The sequence below is a fragment of the Acipenser ruthenus genome, chromosome 20, assembly GCF_902713425.1.
Source record: "Acipenser ruthenus chromosome 20, fAciRut3.2 maternal haplotype, whole genome shotgun sequence".
In the NCBI taxonomy this organism is placed as follows: Eukaryota; Metazoa; Chordata; class Actinopteri; order Acipenseriformes; family Acipenseridae; genus Acipenser; species Acipenser ruthenus.
Window position 1 is genome coordinate 6,747,007 of NC_081208.1, and position 14,879 is coordinate 6,761,885.

Here is a 14,879-nt window from a genome sequence, read left to right on the forward strand (position 1 = left end):
CTAAGCGGGCAATGCCAATATTTATTATATTGTGTACCAACAAAGAGTCCCTAGTTACTGCTTCCAGGGTTTTTTGACAATGACGTGGGAAGACAAGGTGGGGTGCCCTGAAGGACAGCACATACAATGGCAGTGTGGCCTATTTATGTGCCTTAGTGGTTGGAGCCAAGGGACTGGGAGGCAGTGTGGCCTAATGGTTAGAGTTAGGACTAGGAAGCAGAGGGCCTAGTGATTGGTAGGAGGGGGAGTAGCTGGTGTTACAGATAAAATAGAGGGGATAAAAACCGATCAAGTTGTGAAATCTGTTGCATGGCCTTGTTGACTTGAAGGAAGTTGATAAAGTGAATAGCTAGTGGTTGCTACTGCTATTTGAAAGGAGACATTATCGTATGACATAGTTGTCCCTGTAGCAAATGTAGGCTTTTGAGAGGAATACAAACTACAACCAGTCAAATTGTTGAAAATTTTACTTGCTTTAAAACAGTGCCCATAGTATTCCAGCACTGTATCTCCATGTCAACAGCGTATCAGGCGAGCTGAAGAGATCATGTTGCACCTGATAATAAAGTTATGAATGATTTCTCCAGGTCTAGTCCAGGTGTTCCCTGCTTCTACCAGCAGCTCACACAGTTAATAACTGAGAGGAGAGGGGGAAGAGGGGAGAGGGGAGAGGGGGGTTGGGTATGTTGCCTTATAACTGATTCTGCAGTATGAAGGGCCACCTTATAAAAGGGAGTGCACTGCATCTTTTAAAAACCTTATCAGGCTTTCCTATCAGGGGACATCTCCATTGTAATTGCATATGGCAGCATGTGGGGCTACATTTTAGCTATAATTGATTGATTCACTCTGGCAGGAGACGTATTTCATAACCTTCAGACCACATAAATATAGCAGCTAGGATGTTGATAGGAAGCAGAGAAGCTTGCTTGTTAATGTACTGTGATATGTGGAGCTGGTTCATGGTCGGGATGCAGTAGAATGGGTAGATGCAATACTGTTGAAGTTTTCAGGGACTGTGACTGATCATTTTTCCTGTGGTTCTAACCTTATTCTTTATCTACAGCAGAACGCTACAAACATTTCAAATGGAGGGCGCTCATACCATTTATTATTTTCAATGATTTAATGCATGTGTACTGTATTTATATACAGTCTGAACCTTCGAACTGAGGAATAACAAGAAAATCAAAACCAGAGTCCTGTTTCTGTAAATCTTTGTAAATGTGGGGTTCCTAACTTTGGGGTTCTTTTGTAATGTATAAACATTGTATAGAAATATTTTTAAACCATCAGGTTACTGTGTGATTATTATGGGATTATGAAAACGCTCGGTATGTGTGTTGACTGATTTTATAAGAAACTCATTTCTTTTTTTTTAAAATCTTATCCAAAATAGGACCTTTTCCAGAAAATTCAGATGTGTGCTTGGGAGATTCCTAAAGAAATTCTCTGTATATTTCAGCCTGCCCCTCGGTGTCTGGAGCGGCTGTGTGTGTCTCTCTTCCTGATTAGGACTCTGGGGACCTTTGACCCATTGTCCACCCAGTTCCTGATTACACTTCTGATGGGAAATGAAGAGCCATCACTTTTCATTTCCCTACCTTTCAATAGCCATCAGAGTAAATTATCCTCCTACAGTGGTTTCTAAAACCTGGAATGGTGGGATAATTGCTTCTTTAATGAGCTGGATTATGTTTGAAAGAATAAAAACACATTCTTATGTTCTTGTTTTTAGGAGACATTGTTGACCAATAGTTATAGCTAAGGGAATAGGAAGTGGTGTGGCCTAGTTGTTAGAGTTGAGGGACTGGGAGGCAATATGGTCTAGAGAGGCAAGAGCTGGAGGAATGTGAGGCAGTATAGCCTAATAGTTATTGATGAGGTACTGGGAGGCAGTGTGGCCTATTGGTAATTGCTGAGGAACTGGAAGGCAGTGTGTTTGTAGCTCAATATCACTTTTAGATCAGCTGTCTAAGGCCATTTTAATTAGTCCTTTGCGTGGTTATATTTGAGGGATTTCAAAAGGGATATTGTTTTTGCTTCAGCTCTTGAGGCTGTGGCCTTCATCCCCATAGGTTCCCCACTCACTGTGCTGCACTGTTGGTAGATGGAGTGCAACCCCACTCGCCTTAAACAAAACTTCAACCAGTGACCTTCCGCACAGAGTTTGCCAATGAAGATAGTAATGCACTGATATTTAGTGCTGGCCAGGAGACTTAACATCCCGGGCTAATGATTGACTCAGACCTAAATCAGATCAACACTCTGGTACAAAGAGACTCTCGCTGGGAGTTTATGAGCCTCTGGCATCCTTCCAAACAAGTGTGTGCGAGTTCTTTATTTTCTATTTACTGAATCTCAGCCAGAATGGGAGGTGGTGTGGTGAACGGGAGTCTCTGTTCCCCAGCTCTGTGCAGCCAGCCAGCACCCAGGGGACTGCTCACCAGCTTGCATTACAAAGCAAACACACATGCACTCTCAGAAAAAAAAGATAAATTCATCTCCTGGGGGATTTCTACTTTACTTTTATTAGTGTTGGTTATAAAGGAAACAAAACCCTTTTGTGCAGTTTAATTCATAAGCAACTGGTAATGAAGTGGCTCTGCGGTGAGGATATTGTTTATGGCCTGTTGGTACAGTGGGATTAGCTATCTCTCACAGAGGCCATTGGCAGTGATGTGACACTATTGTGGGTTACCAAACCACGCTGTTGATGCTGGGATCTTTTATGACCAGACTTGATAAAGTTGTAAAATCAATGAGCTGCTTGTAACCAGACGAGCAATGATCGGACGAATGTTCTTATATACAGTGGCTTTGATGTAAAAGACAATGGAATTATCCTAGCGGTAATGTAGTACTGCAATGGGAATATGGAACTGGCTGGGTCCCCCTGGCATTGATTTGATTGTGCACTAAAGTTATACAAGACAAAAGGTACGATACCTCCCTAGTCTCTGAATCCTACATCTAAACCCCACACTGTACGGATTCCTCAGATTCACAGGATTCCTCAACTACAGTAACAAGGTGATCATTGTGCTGGGTATAAAGGCATGCCTGGGGTGCACGGAATTCCAGGGCTACAGCCTGTAGACACACCTTGTTGTTATATAAAAAAAAAAGATGATTCATTCTCACTTACTTTTGCTTAACTCTTGCGTGACTGGTTTTGCTGGAAAACTAATCGTTTTCATCTTAATCATATGGAAAGTGTGGGATTGTAACATCAAGCATGGATTTGTTAATCAATTTACCAATTTATTATTCAAATTACCTTGTTTTTTAAGATGTAATAATTAACAGCCATATTGATTGGATACTGTACTTTAAAAGGGTCGTCACTAATTTGCTACACAGTAAACTGGGAGACTAGTCAATCAAATGCCAATTTTGCATTCACTTCAATGAACTTCAATGGAGGTTGCAAAGTATTTCAGATGTTCAAAATGAATTGTAGGATAGCTCCTTAACAAGACATTTGCAATATTTAGCAAGCTGCTTCATGTCAAATTGGCTTGCTTTGGCATTCAATAACACGCTATATAAAAGCTGCACTTCCCTGTTGCAAGCCAGTTTCAATCCCAACAGGAAGACTGACATTGACAGAGAGCTAAAGCAGTTGCTTCATTGGCAGGTGCTTCTGAATCCAAGAATGTGATGTGGGCCTTTCCAAAGAACACACTTTGCTGCTGAAGAAATTAGAGGAATGGTCTTGTTTCCATGAACAATTTAAACACACATCAGTGTCATGCTGGCTGCCAGTCGTGACCCTACACCCTATTGACACTGTAATGGCAGGCGCTTCTGTACATGGTGGGGAGGGGAGAGAGAATGCCTCCTGAACACAGACCTTGATTAGAGGTTCCTCCCCCTTCTACCACCCTACACCAAACTGATGAGATCCTTTATGATGGCATCAGACAGACAGTCACTGTTAATTACCACAGATCAAAAGGCGGTGCGACTGAACTCAGCTGGGGGAATAAGGGATAGTCTACACAGACAGCGCAGGGGCTATTACGACAAAAATCAAGTGCTTTCTACAATGCCAAGAGGAAACCGGGGAATAGGGCAGCGTTCCCTGCATACCAATTTTACATGGCAATCCCAGTCCAGGAGCCTGCATTTACCTGCATCTAAATATTGAACTCTAATGCATATGAGAGGTAATGCTACTAAAAGTGTAGCATCCAATATTAAAAACAGATTGTATCAAATAAACTTGTTTTGTTAATATCATCTACATTTCCTAATTCACGTATTATCTTTTTAAAATCCTGTTATGTGTGTTCTGCATGATTCTCAATTGCTTCTCCTTATTTGCAATGCTTACTAATGTTTTAGAAAAGACTGCTTGTGTACCCCCTACAAATGTGGAGTACACATTTTAACCCCACCCCCCCCCCACCCCACCAAAATCTGTAAGGACAGTTCTCAGTTTGCATGTATAGTTACATCAATTCTTTCTACTCCCCAAGAATCTCAAGGAAATCTATAATTGTATATACGTCTGTTGTATAAAAAGTGAAAGCCTATATAGAAAATGGTAGACAGAGCTACAGAACTATATTATTATTATTATTATTCGTTTCTTAGCAGACGCCCTTATCCAGGGCGACTTACAATTGTTACAAGATATCACATTATACATTATTTCACATTATACAGTTATCACATTATTTTTACATACAATTGCCCATTTATACAGTTGGGTTTTTACTGGAGCAATCTAGGTAAAGTACCTTGCTCAAGGGTACAACAGCAGTGTCCCCCACTGGGGATTGAACCCACAACCCTCCGGTCAAGAGTCCAGTGCCCTAACCACTACTCCACACTCCACATATTGATAGCAAGAAGAAATATGCTACATAGGAGGCTCTGTGATCCAGTGGTTAAAGAAACAGGCTTGTAAGCAGGAGGTTCCCGGTTCAAATCCCACCTCAGCCACTGACTCATTGTGTGATCCTGAGCAAGTCACTTAACCTCCTTGTGCTCCGTCTTTCGGGTGAGACGTAATTGTAAGTGACTCTGCAGCTGATGCATAGTTCACACACCCTAGTCTCTGTAAGTCGCCTTGGATAAAGGCGTCTGCTAAATAAATAAAAAAAAAATACTTACCTTTGAATGCCAACACTAAAATCCACCACACTTTCCAATCTCTTTCCCTGCTCCCGGCTCTCCTTCACCCCTTCTCACACTCACCTGCAGGACACAACAAGAAATATGTCTTGACACTGCGATAAATCAACATTTAGGTTGCTGCACGAATTTAATTAAAACGCAAACATAAATATATCAGTATTTAGACTGCTGAGGATCTTTCAGCCAATCAGAGAGCATGTTTCTCACTGTACCATGTTGAATTTTAAACGTGCTTTATTCTCAATATTGATATGGTTGATTTCACCTGCTTTTTAAAAGCATATCTGGGACATCACAATCAACCACGTATCTCAGCCATTTAACAGTATTCTCTTCATCAACCTTTTCCCTCTTTTCAATGGAAATCACAATGAACTATGGGCAGCCAGAAAGGTTGGTCATGAATAGAAAACAAACCTAGCTGCTTCTTCTGAAGTTTTATAATAAGAATACAGCAGTATTGAATAATCATTTCTGTACATGGGCTCTACTGAGACTCGTCACTCCAACTCATGCTGATATTCCTGCATATGCAGATGTTGCCATTCTGCAGCCCAATAATACTCAATAAGGCCAGCAAACCACATGACCCGCTATAGAGGCAACGCAGCATTAAATACATGCCTTCAAACAAGAGGCTGTTTGCATGCTGGCACAGTGAACTTTCATTCAAATGAACCCGTCCTCTGTAAAGCGTAACCAGTCAGAGCGGTTCTGAAGCTGAACTCTGTGCTCACTGCATGCCCACAGTATCTAGCATTAGAAACAGTCTGCTGCTTTTAAATGCTGCAGCCATACAGCCTTGAGGCAGCTTGCAAGGATGTCACTCAGGCACACCGCCATGCTTTGTTGTACTCGGTCCACATTAACACATTGTATCAGGGATAGTCGGTATGAAAAGGGCTGAAATTCCGTTTTGGGTAGAACAGGACAGGTAACTAAGTGCTAGCTAGGCTACAGACCCCACAAATGAGGTGCTCAACAGAGCAATAGAAATAGAAACTCAATAGGTTTGTTAGGACTTTCTTTGTCATGCTTTCCTCTAAGTGCTTTGTAATGCACAATGCTGCTGATGGATCAATGTGCAGTGACCTGCTTCCTCAACGTCATTGCTATTGCATGGACATGGATAATGCACCAGGATGCTCTATAGTAGTTTGCAGATTCCAATTCCGGATTTCTGTGTCCGTCTGGAATTCCCAGTTTAGCCTAAAGACATGTTGTGTCTCTAACTGTCAAATGCCTGTTCGGATGAAGAGAGTGTTTAAACATGTTGACGTACTGCTGCTGCTAATGTCTTGACTCACTATTTCTGGGGTACGTTACACTTAGCTCACATATTTAAAAGCACAGAATTCTGCCAGATTTGACATCCTTAGCCTTTATTATGGTGATATAATCAATAACATTTGTGGATTATAAAAGAAATTCTAAACATATTTGCAAAAAATATAGCAAAACAAGATACACCTGTACAGTTACAGGCCTCATCTCCCTCATGCTTCTATTTTTAAATATGCGAGTTAAGTGTAACGTAACCTATTTCTGAATAATTCTGCATATGAATATTCACTACTGTTGTACTGCAAGCTTATACATACTATGCCAAGAATTGCTTAGAAGCTGGATAAATCCAAATAAGGTCTTACCAAATAAAGACCTTTGCTTTTTAAATGTATTTGTACAGTATGATGGACTCATGGTACAAACAATTTGTATTGCCATTAAGTGTTTTATTAAACAGCATCAATACATCCAGAGCCAAAATGACTGAGTATCCGAAAACACGAGGTATTAATACTTGGGAACAGCGAACAAGTAATTGTTTCGTTGAACCTCTGTGTTTAATTAAGGAATAATGACATTGCTATGGCATGTTACAAGGTAATAACGGAACTCCCAAGGGAATCATTTGAATGAGGAGAGTTCCATTATTGCAGAGTAACAAGCCACAGCAATGCCATTGTCACTTTTATACTTCAAGTTTATATATATTTTGAGAGCAGGGCTCGAGCGACCGTGAGAAGCTTTTATTCAGGAGCACCTTTATTTGCCATTCCGTTATTGACTAATAAGAGAATGGCTGACCTCCATAGAAAAGAGTGTCTGGTTGCTGTTAAATGAGGCCTGTCCTGGTTTGGAATGGCTATATCACCCATTTTAAATATTACGTTTAGGACTGTGGACAACAATTTGTGTAACACTCCAAAAAAAACACACACAAAAAAAAAAACAATGACAGGAGTGGACAAATCTGGTCTACTCAAGATCTGGTGTTCCCCAAGTTTGATAGGTTATTAAACAGAAGTGACCTGGAAGGAGGTTCAATTGGTTCAAATTAGATATTTAGGGTACAGGTGGAACAAAGACCAGGTGGGCACCAGATCTCGGGGACTGGAATTGTACACCCCCTGCGGTAGACCGCTCTCAAAAAAAACAAACACGTGAAGTAAATTAATTACATAGAGAATCTGTGTGTGGTTAACACTGATGTTTTTATGAGCTCCTCACAAATCAGTATAATGGTAGCAGTGGCCTGAGGTATATAAAAAAAAAAGAATAAGAAAACAGCAAATCAGGGCCAGCTAGGCTAAAAGAAATTCTGCCGCCCTCCCTTTTCACTCCTTTTTTAAAATTATGTATATATATTATTAATTTCTTAGCAGATGCCCTTATCCAGGGTGACTTACAATTGTTACAAGATATCACATTATTTTTACATACAATTACATTATTTTTTTACACATTATTTTTACATACAATTACCCATTTATACAATCAGGTTTTTACTGGAGCAATCTAGGTAAAGTACTTTGCTCAAGGGTACAGCAGCAGTGTCCCCCACCTGGGATTGAACCCACAACCCTATATATATATATCTCAGATTATGTTGTTTTTTTTACATCATCACAAAACTTTATACAACTATATAAAATCACCACTCTGGTTACAAACGGATGTGACATCTGTCAGCTCTACAATGACAATATTTATGATCAATGGATTCTACCACCATGCATGAGCTTAGAGTTATAAATAACAATTGATCCAGAATACGCAGGTTACTTCAAGCACATCGTATTTTCATTGTACCACAGCCTGTTCCCAAGGGGGACCAGATTTCACGTGACACCGCACCGGCATGATCACCCAACCACCCCAGCGTTCCTGTACTTCCAGATTCAGCACTACACCACTGCTCATGATATGGTTCCGTAACATCAGCAATAAGTTTTGCAGGACAAGAGACAGTGATCTAAGATGTTGAACATTTTACGATTAAAGAACTGTGAAGTATATAATTATGTACCGGTTTCGCCGCCCCCTTCAATTTGCCGCCCTAGACGGCCGCCTGTTCTGCCTATATGGTTATGCTGGCCCTGACAGCAGTGGTAAACTAGGTCAGATATGAAAACATATAGACTTCAGACTGCAGGGCACAATATCGGTCGACAGCTCGCAAGTACTAAGATTTATCTCAAACAGCTGTGCAAGAGAGCGCTTTGGAGGAGTAGAAATCTGATCAGAAGAAACTGGGGCAAGCCTGTTGAAGCAAAAGCAACGCACCTGGATGATGCGACTCGAGCTGCTTTCATCACCTTGGATACTAGCGCAAAGCAACGCCTTGGTAGGAACAACAGCTGCTGCACTGAAACAGCAAGTTAAAGCTGGGTCTCAGTTAATAATGTTACCACTAAGAGTTGTATTATCCTTTTAATATATATATAAAAAAGAAACAACAATGGCATATAATATTATACCAGAGAACCACTTACTGTACATATTCCACGTTACAGTTTTACATGTCCCCTTCAGTTTCCTGTCCCCTTTTTTTAGATTTAGAGAAAACCCATGAGTGACATGACCTCATTTTTGCCTAAGAACCGCATATTCAATTGGGATAAAACTTGTTTGCCTCAATAGAGCTCTCAGAATCATGTCTAACAGATGTGTTTATTTTTACATCCACCAGGGCCAGAGTGTAGCAGGGGACAGGTTAATAGTTCCACTCTGGTGTACCTGATGTACTTGGGGGTTAGACCTGATTCTGAGCTCTATTGAGGCCACCTGGGTGCTTTAAAAAGTCATCAGGTTGGGATGTCAAATAGAAAACGATGCAAAGTCAATTTAAACTTAACATCTGAATAGCTAATTCCCGTTGCTTTTTAACATACCCATCAAATGTGTTTTATTATATTAAAAACAATAGTATAATGGTCACACGATTCAGTTAGCAGTTAGTTTATTGCGGTCTTAAAAATGGCATGGTCATGAATTTAATTAGCTACACCTGACCCCGGGCCTCCAGGATATGTCTAATTGCTCAGGTGTGACTAATTAAGCAGTGAAGCCTAAAATGGCTTACACTGCTGAACAAAGGGATTCTGATCTGTTTGCCCTGATGTCGAAGAAACACAAATGGTTTTCATTATCTAGGTGTGGGATAAACCCACTTTTATTTTCCTTAAGAGAGTGCAGTGAAGTGTGTTTGTTTTACAAAATGTGTTCGTAGCACGCTGACCTCTCCTGCCGTGGCTGTAAAAACAAGAGCTAACTGTGACTTCTATGTAAAACTGAATATGTGGCATGTGGATGGACAGCTTCCTCTATATTCAAATACTTTCAATAGCTAAAGAATGTCATCACAATTGAGACTGACTTGGGAGATGCAGCTTTTGTATAATACAGAATGTCAGGGATTCAGTTTGAATCACAAAGGAATAATGTGACGGACAAGCAATTGACACGACGAGTTAATAGTGTGCTAGATCATCGTTGCATTTTTCTTTTTCAACCCCTCTGATACAATTAACCAGTAGCATTGACATTAGTAATTCAAGCCATCATAGGGGCCAATGCGAGGAGGTAAAGCCAGCATAGGAAAAGTTAGAATAAACACAAAATAAGGTTATAAAAGCATTCTGGGTTCTGTGTTAGCCTGGAGTTCAAACATACCCTCAGAAGATACTGAAATAGTTTGTGCATTCAGTTGACATTCAATACCTAGCGGACTTAAGGTAGCGGTTCAACCGTCATAGATTTCTTCGCTTAGGTACACTTCTGAAATGATCAGGCCCTAGAAAACCTGATCAATCTACTCTGATCTGACTTATCACAGCACCAGTACAACTCGCCTGTGAGTCTGTCTGGTTACTGTTTGGAGTTGCTCGTACATCTATAGAGGAGGAACAAAATCGTTTAACAGGGGTCTCGTGCCTCCTGATCGTTTAAATAATATAAATGAGTTTTGAAACCCAGGACTTGATGCAGGACTAGCATGTTTCTAACCCTGCACTTGAACAAATCTGCAGCGTCAAGTTTAACTGAAAGGTTTCATCACATTGCCTGTCTTCCAGTCTGGTAGCAGGGAGGCTTTGTTAAGCACATGCATTTTACAAGCGCACAGCCGGAGAGGGGGTTGGAAGGGCCCCAGTGGAGAGAGCTTTATGCAAATACGACACTAATGTAGGATTAAAATGCCTGATCTAATTCCTAAATGGCGCTATTAGAAAAGCCCCTCACCCTCTCTGCTCCACCTTGAGACAGAAAAGGCAGGGGCATCCTGGAGTTTAACCGTGCCTATGAATTAAATAGCTGTTTGTTTCTGTTTGTTTTCTCTTTCAGGAAACCTCATTGGAGAAAATAAAACATTGATTTGAACTTCTTTTGCTGCTATTCTTCTGAAAAGCCGTGATTATAGAGTGTGCCTTCCAGTTTGATGCTTTTTAGTACATACTGAGCTACTCAAAACCCACTGCCTTCTGCAGCCCAGCACTTTCTCTAACCACTGAGCTACTCAAATCCACTGCCTTCCACACTGCAGCCCAGCACTTTCTCGAACCACTGAGCTACTCAAGCCCAGCACTTTCTCAAACCACCGAGCTACTCAAGCCCAGTACCTTCCACACTGCAGTCACATACATAGTCCTATTGAACTGGAAAACCTTTGGGAATCCGTGACCTCTGCATGCAGTCAATCACTCTAATTAACGGTTTTAGAAATGGGTTTCTCAAAGATGCTGAATCAGGGAGGGCAAACTGTACGGGTGATTCTTTTCTCTACACAGAGTATAGCTTTGACTTTCTGTACCTATACAAAGCTGGCTGTCTGCATGGTGAACACGATAACGGCTTTGATTTTGCACCAATCTTATCATACACTGCTAGCATCTTATTTCAGATTGCATTTGCCTATGAAACTCTAGATTTAATACCTTCAGGTACTGTGCTATGGTGTGATTATCTAAACCAATATGTATAGAGAGAACAATAGGGTCTTAGTACAATGTACAAAGTACAATATTCAATAGATGTCCAAACTCCAGTCATTGTGCACACATTCATCTGTCCCAATACTTATTAAAGGGTAGCGATAGTTTATATATGCTACTGCTAAAATTGTTAAGATTCTAACATTAACTCCTTTCACTTGTATAAATATATTGCAATAGGAGTTTAAGCACGAGCCCAGGGTTATACAAGGAAAATATCAATTTCATCATGAACTTCCACTGTAGTTGTGAAAAATCACAAAGCAATGACATTCGAATACTACAACTAACAATCACGAGCAATGTAGTCGACACCAATAAGAGTCCTTTCAATAACTGGCCTTGGTTCCATTGACCGGAAAACAGCTAAGGTGTAGTGCACTGTGAGCCAGGTCTGTCAGTGACACAGAGGGGGAAACAGAGTCCCTGCTCTGGGAGGGTGGAGATGTACAGAGAGGGGACAGCACTCTGAATAATGTACTAGAGTCACGTAAAGGGTAATTGGGTAATGCAATTATTATTTTGAAGACTATGGATTGCAAAATCCTGTCAACTTAAAGTAAAAAAAAAAAAACTGCAGCAGCCCCCCCGAGATTAAATGTCACACTGACTCACACGACTTGAATGAGGTAATCACAGCACATGAAGCTAGTAACAGTGAATTTGAATGAGGTGACTTCATTGAGGTAATCACTGAACACCAAACTAAGAGTAGTGAGTAGAGAGCTACTGAGAAACGTATTAAAAACGTTGGATTAACATTAGTGTAAAATCCAGATTCCAAACTCATATCTAATGTATTTAGTATGCTGTCATGGAAGGTGAATGACCTGCAAAAGTCACAGGTAACTTTTTATGGTCGTCCCAGGAAAGCCAAACTGGTACAACAGTTTCGGGTCTATTTTAATGATCTGAAGAACAGTAGATCTTCATTTCACTGCCCTAAAACTAGATTTTTAACAGACCATAACTGTATTTTTATTCAATAGGTCACCTCAGGCAGGGAAAACATACTTAGATTCATGTAGAATTTAGTGACAGTGTTCACATCCAACACTTAACTATTGTAAGTCTTTCAGACCATCAACACAGTCGACTTCAGAACATCCCAGTAGAGGGTATGGCTTGTTCTGATGTAAGTATTGTCATGTTTTTGTACAGTTCACCCTTTCCCTAAGAGTGTCATCTCATTTTACACTCATGGTGCTTGGTGGCAGTCTACCAGAAGACACTACTATAAAGAGATAGGGTCAACTGTACATATTATTAAAATAGACTCTGTTTCCACTCTTTTCACTTTCAGTTTCTCTGTCACCAGGCTCATATGAATCTCAGTGCCCTGTGCAGGGACTCAACCCTAGGGTTTGCTAGCTGTGACTGATTCTCTTGCACACCATCGCTGGTCTCTCTCAGCTTAAGAGTCGTCAGCTGTGGTTTCAGCAGCCTCTTGACCTTTTAAATCATGTACAATCTTGTTTGATAGGTTGCTTTAATTTAAACTGCTTTAATGAGAGTGGATGTCTTGGGAACAATGCCTCTCACGCAGGGCACCTAGATGAAGGGCTAACAATAATGCTGGCTAATGGACAGGCACAGTGCAAGAGATATACTAAATAGAGCTTGCCTGTCTAGCTCAGCCAATCCACCTCAATAATCCCGACCTGAACTTCCACCCCCTTCGTTCCGGGCTGCTTCTTGTACCAAGCTATGTGGACAACTGCAGGTCCACCAGAATCCGCCCACGGATCCACACATTCAAAGAATCTTTTTATTAAATAGAACTCGGTATGTCCTGTCAAGGCAACATCTTGCGTTATCTGTCAAACTTCTATGCGTTCCGGTGCATGTATAAAACTAACTGATAAAGCATTGCTATTCAAAACATCTGATTCCTGACGATTTAAGGAAGTAATTCGCTTGTGCGCGGAAAACGACTGACAGTGCTTTTACAAAAGGCTCTTCTTTGTAAAATAGGATTTAAAAAAATTTAAAAAAGTATATAAAAATGTATTCCAATATGACGAAATATGATTAATACATTTAAAACAAGAATGCATTTTTCTATTAAATAATAAAAAGGGACAGGAGTGTGAAATGTCTTGAGGTCAGTCACTGGTTTTATTAACAGACAGGTGATGACAGCACTCACAGACCACATCACTACATAACACCGGCAGTAAAGTCCAGCTCCCTCCACACACAATACTGCAGCCCACAGGTGACCCCTGGGGAACCACTGGACTGCTGAAGGGCCGTTTTGAGATGAAACTGTGTAAATGTTTAGGGAATAAAAGGTGCTAAAAATAGCCCTGTTCTGGTCCCGAATTTACAGATTTAAATGTTGTCCTCTGAAATTATAAGGATAACCGGTCCATCCTGATGTGCTGTCTGGGCTGTTCTGTCCTAACCTACTTCATCTACCCTCTGGATAACTGTGTGAGGTGACTGCGCTGTCAGGTTTTAGAGATAAACTGGAACTATTCTGTCTGCAATCAGTCAGGCATGCCATGTGTTCAGTTTTACAAGGTAACCCTAGACATCTACCAGCACGCCAGTGTGTTGTGTGTGGAACACCGTGCAGTTCAGGGCAAGACATAATCCATATACCTACATCTCAGCATGGGGGTGTATTAGGGGAACAGTAATAAAAATACATCTGCTTCTGTGGACATTAACTATCCATGGCAACTGTCAAAAAAACACTAAGGAGTCCTGAACTGACCCTGGACGCAAAGAAATGCATGCAAAATACAATCCCAATGGCGAGATTCAAGAACAATTTTACATGCAAGAAATGCAGCACAGACGACCAAACTGCCATTCCAAATGTGCTACACATGGAGGCTGTTCAATTCCATTGTTTCTATAGAAATCTTCCAGCAAGGACCGAGGACAGCACTTCTGCGGTTAACCAGAGGTGGTATGCAGCTGCTTTTATGGTTTCTTATTCTGGCAGACAGTCACTAAAAGCATTATTACAATAGACCTTGCAGCAGGCACACACACATAAAAGCAAGGATTAAAGCACTACCAGGAAAGCTGCACAGACAACATATCCTACCTCTCTCTCTATCTCTCTCTCTCTCACTCACTCTCACTCGCAAAACAGCACCAAAGCATACTGCCATACCTTCAGCCCAGGCCTCGTCTCCCTCCTTGGCTTCAGTTTCTTGTTTCTCTCCTGATATCCTACACTATTTCTGGGTCTTTTTCCATCGGACAGCTTTGGAATAGACCAGTGGGGGAGAGGAGGAGGGAAAAAAAAAAGCTATCATGAATTAGCATTCCAAAATGCAATCACATGACTCTGGCCTGCCAATTGGAAGGCAGCGGGTCTATCCTGGCTACTCCCCCTCCCTCCCTCTCTCCCTCCCTATAGAATGGTTGTGTCAGGTCAGTTGTACATGTAGGCCTGTGCTGGTCTCCATAGCAACAGAGAGGGTTTTAACCCTTGCTTAA

The 14,879-nt window shown here is 41.0% G+C and overlaps 1 protein-coding gene across 8 annotated transcripts in view; it reads right to left on the minus strand.

Moving 5' to 3' along the window:
• LOC117425787 (polyhomeotic-like protein 2) overlaps positions 1 to 14,667 on the minus strand; it is a 71,976-nt gene extending 57,309 nt beyond the window's left edge. For 6 of the 8 annotated variants that reach the window (XM_058993351.1, XM_058993355.1, XM_034904463.2 and 3 more), the window contains exons 1-2: positions 14,551 to 14,666; positions 5,125 to 5,208 (exon numbers count right to left, since the gene is read on the minus strand). The gene's annotated coding sequence lies outside the window, so the exon portion shown is untranslated. Of the gene's footprint in view, positions 1 to 5,124; positions 5,209 to 14,550 lie in introns of all 8 variants that reach the window. The other 2 variants (XM_058993356.1, XM_058993348.1) reach the window with 1 other exon arrangement.
• Positions 14,668 to 14,879: the final 212 nt, after the last annotated feature.